Source organism: Callorhinchus milii, unplaced genomic scaffold, assembly GCF_018977255.1.
Source record: "Callorhinchus milii isolate IMCB2004 unplaced genomic scaffold, IMCB_Cmil_1.0 Scaffold4, whole genome shotgun sequence".
Classification (NCBI taxonomy): domain Eukaryota; kingdom Metazoa; phylum Chordata; class Chondrichthyes; order Chimaeriformes; family Callorhinchidae; genus Callorhinchus; species Callorhinchus milii.
The window spans coordinates 12,359,198-12,372,852 of record NW_024704745.1 but is presented as its reverse complement, the minus strand read 5'-3'; the positions used below and the strand labels follow the sequence as shown (position 1 = coordinate 12,372,852).

The following is a 13,655-nucleotide window of genomic DNA, read 5'->3' as shown; positions in this document are numbered from 1 at the left end:
AAATCTGAAATGTTTCCCACTTGTACAATATAACAGGTTTAAACATTGAGCCATTTCAGAGCTCCAAGCACACAATTTTAATATAAAAACATAGAGTGTTGAATTTAAAAAAGATATAAAGGTTTGGATTCACGATTCAATTTTCATTATGTTTTCTCACCAATACGAAAATTAAAAGTTTGTTTTTAATCACACACTTCTAAAACAGATAATATTAAATGTTAGTTTCCACCATTGTTAAAAATGTACTTCTAATTCATCCATGAATTTAAATCTACTGATCAATACACTTATAGTTTTAAATTTGTTTTGGCAAGAACACAGCAACCTAAAATACATATATTTTTTAATTTCTTGAATCTTTCTTGATCCAGACATAATTCACTCTCCAGTTTTCTCAATTGTTTCGTTATATTTGACACTCTCCTGGAAGCCTAACCAAGATTAAATACTCACCGTATGGAGACAAATGAACCGAATTTTTTTCCTGCCATTCTAAATGAGCTAGCTTTTATGAACAAGCTGGAGTTTATGAAACACAACTATCCCGCAAGAGTGCAATCTGACAGAACAAAACCCTAAATCACTTACATAACCAATACTTGAGCATCCATCCATTGACCCAGTGATAGTGTCGTGCCATTACTACCAGCAGACTGGAAATTATAGACTGGCTTTGCTCGAATTGTGGAAATGCTCGAATTTGCTGCCAAATGTTCCTAATGTTCCTAATCAAATCTCATCTTTATTTAAGTATACCTCACTTGTAGAACAAACAGCAAAACAAATTCTATGATTTCTTCAATGACCCATAAATAAGTGCAAAATGTTAAGGGGAAAACTGAAGATTGATAATTAAATAGCATTTTAAAGTGCCAACGACAACAGAATATCACTTCAAATGAGCACCTTGAATTGTCATCTATTTATCTCAGTTGGATTTCTGACAATATCATAGAGTAAACAATATTCTCATTTCATGAAGCATCTACAGCATCCATCAGTTATCTCCCTTTTTAAAGTGAAAACTGCTTCACTATTCACTATGAAAATAACCATTAAAAATTATCCTTCCATCTCACAATTATAAGCCAAGTCATTTCACTGAAAAACAGACCATAAAAATGTCTAAGATAAATACAATTATGATAGGAAAAAGAAGTCAAGCAAACAAATAATCTGAAAAAGCACCCAAGTGCTTAAAACAGATTCTAAAATCTTTTCATACCAGTAATAATGTATCTCATGAGCAAAATAATATACAGTGTATACATGGTGTGTAAAAGCAGGCAGTTTCATGGTTATTATTGATGGATGTCTGGTATATAGATTTGACTTGGTTATTTTGGTAAGATCCCAAGTGGAGTGATTCATGATTAAGTGTTGAGGGACAACTAAATTACACGAAATGGCCGCCTGCTGAAATAAGTGAAGGCAGGTTGTCATTTTATTCTTTGAAATTAATCTTCAAGCTAAAAGAGCCAACAGCAAACAATTAAAAGTTGACAAATAGAAAAAAAGGTAAAATTATAATTTTTCAAAAATTAAGTGTTTACATCTTCCCTTCACACCCATGTCTCACTGATATCAAACTGAACTGATGTCTTTCCATGCCTGGTCAGTTAAAGGTACCAGGAAAGTTATTTCATTAGGGTTAGGCAACAAACTTCATGTTTCTGCACACATGTACAGTGAATGTGAAACCACCAAATGACAATTACATCCCATTATAGAATAGGTTGGTATATTATGGACCTCAATTGCCATATTATAAAGGACTCTAATGTTTCCAGGGAAGGCACTGGACTTCAGACTTGGGTTGCACATTAAAATGTTACTGGACACTATTTGTGCATTCTATTAAACCCTGTGGAGTCCTGTAGCTCAGTGGTTAGAGCACTCGCTTTGCAAGCGAGAGACCTGAGTTCAATTCCAGGCAGAGGGCGAAACCTTGGGCAAGTTTCCTTACTCCACACAGAGCCTAATAATAATCCCTCCAAAACAAAACAATAATAAATTGGTCATTTTCAATCTACCACTTTTTGTGGGACATTGCTGTGCGCAATTGGCTGCCGCGTTCGCCCACAAATATACAGTCAATTCACTTTACAGTATGTTCTGTGAAGCGCTTTGGAACATCCTCCCGACGTGAAAAGCACTATATCAAATGCAAGGATTATTATTATTATTATTATTATTATTATATCGACTGGCTGACTAGATAGATAATAGATGAAAGGTGCTATCGGTTATTAAAACAACAAACAAAAGTGCACCAATTCAGTATTTTATAATCCATAGCCAGATCAAAAACAGATCAAAAATAGCATTCTGGTCAAATTAACGCCATCAATATGGCCTTTAAAGTCTAAAAAAAATCCATGCCAACCAAATCTCACAAAAAACATGAATGAAATGTACTGAAATCTTTGTCTATCTTCTTTTACAGAAGTAATCAAGGTTGGATTTCCTTGCACCCGCTCCATTTGAGTAATAATTATTTCTCACATTTAAAACAACTGTTACTTGGCCAGATTGCTACTTGTACTACCAGCATTGGTAATGCATTTACAACGTCCACTCTCGGTTAATTCAGGATTTAGTACAGCAAACCAGATGGGCAATTGAATATACAAAAGATGCTACAGGAGCATGTTAATTACAGCTGGGACCTGTAGCTCCCCAGATAATCATTCCTATTTTCCCCCCAATTCAATGTTTCACATGTTTAGTTAAAAGTTTGCTACATTTGTGCCAATTAGCATCAACACATCCATCAGACACGGTTTCAAAGAAACATTCATTATCCCAACATTGTGGCATAGTTGACTGCATCACACACAAAAAATGAGCAGCTGCTTTCAGTGTAGCAGGCTTTGTTCTTCAACCTTCGCAGAAAATGAAAAGGTTACAATCCAAACAGCTCTTCCTCGAGCTCATTGAACACAAAGATCTATTTCTAGCATTGCACCTAATATTCCTGTGAAAAAGATGCCTGCAGAAGAAAATGGAGTTGATGCCACAAGACAAGAAACACACGGGAGTTGCTTTCAATGGTGCCGTCAAACTATGAATCTCCATTTCCCACAAAAGCCACCTTTGTAGCTTCTCAGGGAGGCTACCAATAATGCGTAACTCAAGCCATTTCTTTGCTGCAGAAATGCATCCACTTGAACTGGAATTGCTTGAATTTTTTACTGGGAATTTTCATCACATTAGTCAGAACACAATTGCCAGAGTAAAAAGGCTCCACCATCCAGATTACTTTAAAAAAAAATACATTCATATACACTAAAACTCTGGCTTCCCAGACCAATGCGGAGGAAGGTCTGGCCAGGCGAGCCGCAATTCCTGGCCAAGCTTAATTACAATGCCATTACCCACAGTTACCGGATTTTATCAGTGCTGAAAAATGCCAGTATCGGCAGTGTAATGATTTGAATCCCGTAAGCAGAAGATAAGCGAATAAGCTATCTTCTGCTCGCAGGATTCAAACTGAGTCAAAGTGGATATCCTTGGCTACTGATGTCAGCAAGGACGGTGAGGGCACGCACTAGGCAGGAATCTACATGCGTCCTGTGGATTTTGTTTTTAAAAAATCCTGCTTCGGGCCAGGGAGGTATGATTTCTGGATAACCAGAGTCCTATGAAATGGGGATTTACTGAATTAAATGTGAGTTCCCTGCATTATTTTTCTGGTGATCTTGATAAAACAGCCCTTCTCCTCAGAATAAACTTTTATCTGCATACAAAATGAACCTGGATTAAATTTGCCACTGTTGCAATTATAGTTAAATATTGGAATTCAAGGGTTGAGTAAAATCTAATGGCTCATTTACAGTAACAAATATGAATTGATGGAATACCCAATCAGCTCCTGCTTTCTATCATACGCATCATAATAATAATAATCCCTCCAAAAAACGAAAACAATAATAAATTGGTCATTTTCAATCTACGACTGTTTGTGGGACATTGCTGTGCGCAATTGGCTGCCGCGTTCGCCCACAAATATACAGTCAATTCACTTTACAGTGTGTTCTGTGAAGCGCTTTGGGACGTCCTCCCGACGTGAAAACTGCTATATCAAATGCAAGGATTATTATTATTATTATTATCATGAGCCAAAAAAATCAGCTTAATAATAGGTTTTTGTAATAGGTTTCTAATAGTTGGAAGGAGTTAAGCTATATTGTTCATTTGCTTTGCTTACTACATGAAGCAGCCAGGAAAGGGGCGTTGGGGTGCTACATTATTGAAGGTGCCATTCTTCGACTAAGACATTAAACTCATCTGCCCATTCAGGTGAACATTAAAGATTCCATGGCATTATTCAAAAACAGTAGGGAGTTTCTCCCAGTATCCTGTTCAATAACTCCCCAATAAAATTGGTCATTCAATCCCTGGCTGTTTGCATGTACAAATGTGCTTTCGAGTTTGCCCACAAAATACAGTCATTCCACTTAACAGTATATCCTGTAAAACACTGTGGGACATCCTGATATGAAAAGCACTATACCAAATATAAGGATTATCATTAGATATAGGTCTATGGGTTCAATACTCTTGATCACCATGTCAACAGGAGTAGATGATTTGTCCATCTATCCAATGCAACCGACTTCCCAAAAGATTTCTTTAACAAATTTAAAAAAAAACTTTGTCCCGTAGATGACAATTTCAGACATGCACCAAACTTCATGACCCCTATCTCCCCCATTCTGGCCCGACTCCATTGCCTGGTCCTCACCTACAAACCGCCTCGCCCCACCTCACCTCTGTGACCTCCTACCAACCCGCCCGCTCCCTCCGCTCAGTCGACTCTGGCCTGCTCCACGTCCCCCGACCCACCCACCCCACCATTGGCGGGAGAGCCTTCAGCCACTCTGCCCCCAACCTCTGGAATTCCATCCCCCAATCACTCTGCCTCGCCCTCTCCTTAGCCTCCTTCAAGTCCCACCTCAAAGCCCTCCTCTTCAACCATGCCATCGGCCACCCCTCCCTTCTCCCCAGCTCAGGGCTAAAATGCTGTACACTGTCCAGCGCCTTGGGACGTCCTCCCGACATGAAAGGCGCAATACAAATGTAATCTTCTTGTTATATATATTTTGCTTAATTTAGAGGTCAATTTAGATAAATGTTTTTCAGAAGTGAAAAACTGGTTTCAGACCAATCTCTTCAAATTCTAGCAATGATCTGCTTCATCTTTTAGCTGAACGGAGCAGAGCGCTCTGCAGTTTTAGCAGCACCATGGTGCTGACTAGCATTATTCAAACCATCTGTCAGCGGTTTAATCATGATCAAGGCTTTATATTTCCATGGTGTTATTAATCTTAAAGATGGCCATCTGTTTGGATTATATGTGACTGAATATAACAAAGATAAATAGATTGATCCTCGACACTAGGCTAGAAGGCACAAAAATAATGGATATGAAGTACTATGCATTGTGGAGCAGTTATATCCCCTTTCTCTCTCCATTATATTTTATGTGTTTCCATGTTGGTGTAGTTATACACTTTGTTTATACAGTACTGCTTTGCTACCGTGGGTCTTTTCACATATATTGGCGTTTTATAAACTGGTACAGACGCATTCCAGGGTAAATAATAATAATCCTTGCATCAGATATAGCGTCTTATCATGTCTTCAAGACATCTCAAAGTGCTTCAGAATATACTGTAAAGTGAATTGACTGTATATTTTGTAGGTAAAACGCAGCAGCCAATTGCGCACAGCAGTGACCCACAAACAGTTGTGGATTGAAGTGACCAATTTATTATTTTTTTTTGAAGGAATTATTACCCCCGGAAAAGCGATTCATCAATCGACTAACAACCTGGTTTCTACTTACTGCTAGGTAAACAGAGGAGTGTGAAGTAAGGAAACTTGCCCAACATTTCACCCTGCCGGGAATCAAACCCAGGTCTCTCGCTTGCGAGGCAAGTGATCTGACCACTCACCATATGATCAAGTAATGAGTTGGTGATAGATGTGAGTTGAGTTGTCAAACAGTCTAGTACAACAAGGGTACTCTCTCACACCTGCTTCCAAATAGAAGCATTCCGATCAGCAATGTAAAATGAAAGATTGTTGTGCTCGGCTAACAACATTTGATCCCATTTCAAATGCAAACTGAATTGGGAAGATGCATTTCTCGAGTGCTTTATGACTCGCTTTACCTGATTGATGATGGATTGAAGAGTCATTCCGAAGCAATGCAATCTAGGGTTTAGCCACGGTTCTAATGATATATTTCTCAACTCAACCATCTTTGCTTCAATAAAGCAGTCACTGCTTTTAAACCCCATTCTATTTTATACCCTTCAACAATTAACTTTTAGACTTTTGCAAGCCAATGACAGGAGGAACCGAGAGGAAAAAAATTATATTCAGAAAGATCCTATTCATAAAGTGAAATATTAAGTGCCAACATTTATTACACGATCAGCTCCTAACCTGAAGGCTTAAAAACAGAAAATTAAAATTCAAGGTCAGCAATAATAGCCCAAAGAATGAAAAATGCTTCAAGACACTTTGCATTAATTTCATTTCCTCTCATTATGTCTTCTGTACTTCAATTCTACTTGGCTAGGAAGAATACCATAGTAAATGAGCTCAAACTGGTTATCATGCAATGTATCTATATCAATTTGTAAACAGCTTTTACTGCCACTAACTTGAAAGAATAATGACTTTTTTTTAATTTGGAATACTATTTCTAAATTGATCGATATTCATAATTTGAGGTTTTTAAGACTATCCACGCCTAGTAAATGTTATGAATGGGATCCATAGTACTGTGCACTTTGTTTGATGTACTATGGTTGAACCATGTGTAAATACAGGTATATCATATAACGTATAAGCTACATGTAAACACATTTGTATTATGTGCTATGTAAAACCATGTGTAAATGCAAGCGTATAGAAAAGATTACAAGTGGTCTTACTTATGTCATAACAAATGAAAAGGATAGGTAATTACATAATTAATAATCTCTTCACATAATTTAGATCACCTGTAAATTCATCTCTACACATGAAACATAATTACACCTAAACGTCAAATGAGATTTTAAACCAAGGTACTGACTGCCTATCCGGGTGGATGTTAAAGATCCCATGGCACTATTTGAAAAGGGGGGGTAGTGTGTGGAGGAGTTATCCCGGGTTCCTGGCCAAAAATCCCACAAATAAAATTGGTCATCGACTCCATGACTGTTTGCAGGACAGTGCTGTGTGCAATTTGGCTGCCCATTCGCCCAAAAAATACACACTCACAATTTACAGTATATCCTCTGAAGCGCTACAATCACACATCGTTCATATGCATGATACATTATCAACTCCTGAACACAAGTATGTTGAATTAAAATAGTGGAAACATTTTTTTTGGTGCATCCATCAGATGGCACCACTTAATGAACTAATCCTACAGTTGCCATTATATGCTCGAAATACTACATTAAAACAGAAACTGGTATATAAAACTAAGCAAAGGCTAAAAAAGATGGATTTGATTTTGTGCAATAGTCCTATGAGTTATGATTAAACTAAAGCGATAGTTTGCAAATATTAGTCTATTAAGTGGTGTAATTTAAAATGTTTGTACATGGAAAATCCATTTGAAAAGATGCAAATTGCTACCCCATTAAGAAGTTGTAGTTACTTGCAATAAAAAAAAATTTGCATATCAAATAAGTTAATAATTTAACCAAGTTTGATCTTACAGTCAAGCAGACTGCAGCAAAATACTGGCTGGTTACATAAAAATATCAACCTGAATGAGCAGTCATCTACTTTCAGAAACACAAACTAAGACTGAAATAAATATTTTAATGCCTGTCGAATCCAAGGACTTGCCTTTAGCTATTTGATGGGTAAATGGAAGGTCATAATGGAAAGTAGCCTCTTCTTTCAATATTGCTTACTGCATCTTGTAATAATTTGTTTGGCTTATGATTTGGAGTTTTCGAGATTGACTATGAAACAAATTTGCTTAAAACAAGTTATAATTGCTTATGTGACTAAGAATCAGTTCACGTGGTTATGCAGTGGCCAATTAGTGACTAGCCTCTGGGGGGCTGAGGGGTGTAGGCCTAGGTAAGCAGAATCTCCTTGGAGACTAACTGGCTCCAAGGACATATAAATGCAAGGATTATTATTATATATTTGCCAACAAAATATCAGAATCGAGCCCACCCCATGACTGTCTCAGTAGTCAATTTCTTGAGTAAGGTGGATCTGCAGTATTCCAAGGCACTGCTGATGACAGCACTGCTAAGCTAGTTCATCAGCAGGACTTTGAAAGGCAGACCAGTTATTGGGGACAGGGAGTCTTCCTATTCAGCTCTCATTAACCCTGCAAGCCGAAGCTCTCACAGGTAGGGTGGACTTAGCTGGACAAGCCACAGAAAAGCTTGCCAGGCAGTGTCTCAATGGCAAATATGCGGTTTTAGCTGGTTATAATAATCCTTGCATTTGACAAAGCGTCTAGACGTCTCAAAGCGCTTCACAGAATAGACTGTAAAGTGAATTGCCTGTATATTTGTGGGCAAAATGCAGCAGCCAATTGCGCACAGCAGTGTCCCACAAACAGTCATGGATTGAAATGACCAATTTTTTTTTTTGAGAGATTATTATGGAGTAAGGAAACTTACCCAAGGTTTCCCCCTGTCGGGAATCTAACCCAGGAATCTAACGTGCAAAGCAAGTGCTCTAACCACTGAACTACAGGACTCCACAAGACTATACCAGTTCCCCAATGCACACTGTGGGGTCACATCCTGCACCTGATACTTTCTGGAATTGGGTAAGCAGGAGATGTCCCTACACAGAGAGAGTGCGCATTCCATTCTAACAAATATCTCTGGAATTTCCAGAGAAATCTGGAAATATCTCTGGAATTTCCAGGGAACTCTGTTTGGTTTTCTTAACCGTGGTGATGGATATGTGCATGAGTCAGACACCCAGCTGACTAAAAAAAATGCAGTGACTGTGTTGGGGACAGGTGGTTATATATGCATTTTTGTCGGGTGGGATTGAAAGCGAGTCTCTTTTTCCAAGTTGCTCACAAATCTCACAATTACTGACCATATTAATTCAACTATAAAGCTTAACAGACTATACTTTCACAGCGTATGTATTGTTCCATATCATTTTCACTATGGGGAAACTTACAAAGCATGACAGTTGTGGTTATAATAGTGTTCTCTAAGGAAAAGTGGACAAGAGCAAACTCTCCCCAAGTTCAATAAATTTACTGACAAGTGGAAAATTCACATTCACTGCTATGGTAGGTAAACATACAACAACAACAAATTATATTTGTTTAGCACCTTTCACATCAGGAGGACATCCCAAAGCACTAGACAGTCAGGGATCAGCACCCAAGCTGGTGGTTGGGATTAGGAAGAGTGGAGGGCAGGGAGGGTAGGGATAGGAGGGTGACCAAAGGCACTGTCGAAGAGGAGGGTCTTGAAGGAGACAAAGGAGGAGGTGATGCGAAGGGATTGTGGGATGGAGTTCCAGAGGGTGGGGGCAGAGAGGTTCAAGGCCAGCCCGCCAATGGTGGGGCGGGCAAGGTGGGGGCATAAAGCAAGCCGGAGCCTGCTGAACGGTGCGAGTGGACAAGTTGGTAAGGGGTTAGGATGTCACGGAGGAAGGGAGGAGCAAGGCCGTAGAGAGCTTTGAAGGTGAGGACCAGGATCTTGAAACGTATCCTCTGAGTGATGGGGAGCCAATGGAGCCGGGCGAGGATGGGGGTGATAGGGTGCGGTGCGGGCGAGGACATGAGCTGCAGAGTTCTGGATGAACAAGCAAAGAATGATCCCCACCATGTCTTCTGAAGTTCTTACACATGTTTCGCTTGAAAACAATAAAATGTTACTGCATAAAGTGTTTAAAACTATTCCACCTATTGAAAAGTATCAGTGCCAAACATCCAAACCAAAAATATCTTCAATTCATACAAACATGTCTTTTTGTTAATTCAACATCATTTTTAAGATACAATTATATTGCTTACAATTTGCATGGATTAATTCATAAAACAATTGGTGGAGTTACACACTTGAAACAGGTTGGCACAGAGAAATACTGCATTTGATTTAACTGCACTGAAATGTATTTGATTGAAACTACATACTAGTTATACATATTTCATATCCATCAGGGCATACTTTAGTACTGGATTCACCAGATCAGAACAATTTGCATTGAAGCACTCTTGCAATTGTGTGAGATTGAAGAGAGGTGAAAATGATATTTTAACAAATTGCATACAGTGATAAACAGACAACAGCAAGCCTGAACCGCAAAGGAAACCAAAATAGCAAGGTCATAAAGCTCCAGTCAAACTGAAGCTATCGGAAAGAGAACGTTCACTTTGGTGAACATGATTTGTAACACCCTCAACGCATATTAGAATTAGAAATATGTTGGTCAAGAATACCAATTGTCCTGGCTCAGCTGGGAGCACCCTCACCTCCAAGTAAGAAGGTTGTGGGTTTAAGCCTCACAGCGAGACTTTGAGCTCATAGTCGAGGCTACTGCTACAGTGTGGTGCTGGAGAAGTACTGCCTCCTAAGAGATGCTATCCTTCGGATGAAACAAACAGAGGTCTCCTCTATCTCTCAGATGGACAGTATTTTTACACTTTTTTGAAACGAGAAGCGAGTTTTTTCCAGTGTCGGCAATTCCTCCCTCCCACTGATGTTCACATTGGATAGAAAGGGGATCAATTCGCGGCAGCTGAGGTGAGTGACAGCCTGAAGCCATTAGTGAATGGATGGGATCCACCCATTCACAAGCGGCTCAGCTGTCAATCAATCGCGATTTCCTTTCCTTGTTCTGCCCCCATTCCTCCGCCCCGTCACTGATTGACAGCGCAACTCCAGCTGCTTGTGAACGGCTGGCGTCTGCTGCAAACGCAATTTGACTCCTCCCATCTACATCCTCGTGTCCTCCGTGGCTGAAGGGACAGACAGAAGGCCTGAATGAACACATTCAGCGGGGACCAGCACTGCATTTTGCCCAGAGTAACTGGATTTTCCACATTACCAGACATATTTAAAACATGCAAGAATACAAATGAATCGAAACGGGTGTTTTGTTTAATTTACCCGACGTCCGGCAAAAACGGATTCCACTGTATATTCATTCAGAGAGCAAGCTCTATTTAACCCCGGAATATTTTTTAAAATCCTGGATTCATATGGTGCTATTCCAATTATATTCTTTTTTTGATTTTGCAGCGCCTAGAGAATCAGAAGGAAATGAGGGAATGCCATAAAAATACATTGTTTCTTGAGAAAATGACAACAGTTACCCAATATTGAAGCTTACATCTCTTTCTTAAGAAACGTCACAGGAGCTGACTACTGTTCACCATTGAAACTGAAAGCATTTCAAAATAGCAGGGTCACCTCTAAGTGATTCATTCGATGATTCATACATGCAAGGTGCATTGCCGTCGGAATCCTGACATTCAAGTTGAGAGTTATCTTATCAACATCAGCCAACTCCAGCTTTGATGGCAAAAAAAGTGATTCTAACATCAGTTCAGAAAGCAGAGGGGTCAAGAAGCACTTCCAAGACATTCACTGTGATGTCATGTGTCCAGCAATGAGCAGATTTTAGTTTCAGTCTAAGAGTGCTGCTTGCAATTTAAGCCTTTAATGCACTTATACAGTTGCACTTATAAAAAATTTATCACAGAAAATAAATATCTCAAACCACTTTACAAAATGAGATCAATTAGAAATAAAGTGAATATTATTATGTCAGCGAATGCAGTAGTTACTTTGTACCAGCAATGATGTATTCAATCACTCAAGTTTTGAAGAAGGATTTGAATGAGGAAAAAACATAAGCCATGATAAAAGGGAGAAAAACTCCAATTTCCTTTCCTTAAAAATGTCGGGGGTGGGGAAGAAAAGGAGTCCCTTAACATCCCCTTGACGGAACTAAATTAATAACAATGAAAAATGGCATGAAGTTATATAGGCAAAGGAGCTGTGTAATTCAAGCCTCTTAATAAAAGTAGAGATGCAACTTTGTCAATTTAGCTCAGTGGTATCTTACTTGGCCCCAGGCTAGAAGATTTTTCAAGATCCGCACTAAGGACTTGATGTTAAAATCTATACTGATATTCCACATGATATGGAAAAAAACATGGCAATGTGAAGTGCTGCCCTTCAGTAAACTGAGATCCTTAATGCCTGTTCTGGTGGTCACGTGGGCATCAAATATCCCACAGCAGTATTTCAAAGGAAAGCAGGGACTTCTGGCTCTATGTGACATTGCTGGTGCAGATTACATGCTGTTTGCCAGCTTGTTTCCGTAGTAAAGTGTGTGTGTAAGTGTGGGTGAGACTGTTTGTGTCAGTGTGTACGTTGTGAGTGTGTGTACGTTGTGCGTGTGTGTACGTTGTGCGTGTGTGTACGTTGTGCGTGTGTGTACGTTGTGCGTGTGTGTACGTTGTGCGTGTGTGTACGTTGTGCGTGTGTGTACGTTGTGCGTGTGTGTACGTTGTGCGTGTGTGTACGTTGTGCGTGTGTGTACGTTGTGCGTGTGTGTACGTTGTGCGTGTGTGTACGTTGTGCGTGTGTGTACGTTGTGCGTGTGTGTACGTTGTGCGTGTGTGTACGTTGTGCGTGTGTGTACGTTGTGCGTGTGTGTACGTTGTGCGTGTGTGTACGTTGTGCGTGTGTGTACGTTGTGCGTGTGTGTACGTTGTGAGTGTGTGTACGTTGTGAGTGTGTGTACGTTGTGAGTGTGTGTACGTTGTGAGTGTGTGTACGTTGTGAGTGTGTGTACGTTGTGAGTGTGTGTACGTTGTGAGTGTGTGTACGTTGTGAGTGTCAGTGTGAACGTGTGTCAGTTATGAGTGTATGTGTGAGTGAGTGAGTGCTTTGAGACACCCTCCCGATGTGAAAGGCGCTCTATAAATGTAATTTTGTTGTTGTAAAGAAAAAATGGCCAAATGCCAGGTTGGCAAGTCAACTCAACATCATTTCTTGTTTAAGTGGGAAATGATATCAAAGGCAATTTAATAAGATGGCCATTTTTGTCCATCATAGATTTTAACCTGCCGGCAGTCGAGTTAAAAATTGATATTGCACGGAATTTTGAAAAATATTCTCGAACTCAGCCTTGATATGAAAGAGATTTCCAAAGAGCTCTTTTTAAGAATGCCAGAAAATCAATGTCGAAATTCAAAGCGAATTTATGAATTAAAAATACTTCACATTCTTAAATTTTAAAGCAATAGTTTTTAGGCGAGGATCATTAGAACTTTGGGCCTCTGAATTAATATCCCCAATTTCCCCAAATAATTAGAGTTCAGGCATACACTATATAAATGCAATTTTTTTTGTATTATACCCTTCTTCTCCCCACTACCCAGCATTTTTAAAATGTCTCTATTTTACACAACCCACCTTTATAGGCGGTAAGTAGGTAAGCAACTCGTCAACATTGCTCCAAGTCCAGATATTGGACCAATAATGCACTGGACCTTGTTTCATTCTATGAATTTAGGGAACTCAATTGTGCTTTATTGCAGGTTCATCTTTCACAACTTTTACCAGAAGATGTCAGGATGACAGTAAACTTTAGGGTTTATATCTTCCAATACATCATTTAAGAGT

At 39.3% G+C, this 13,655-nt stretch overlaps 1 protein-coding gene across 1 annotated transcript in view; it reads right to left on the bottom strand.

Annotated features, from left to right (window-relative positions):
• man1a2 (mannosidase, alpha, class 1A, member 2) overlaps positions 1–13,655 on the bottom strand; it is a 71,175-nt gene that overhangs the window by 34,944 nt on the left and 22,576 nt on the right. The gene's annotated exons all lie outside the window — the stretch shown is intronic.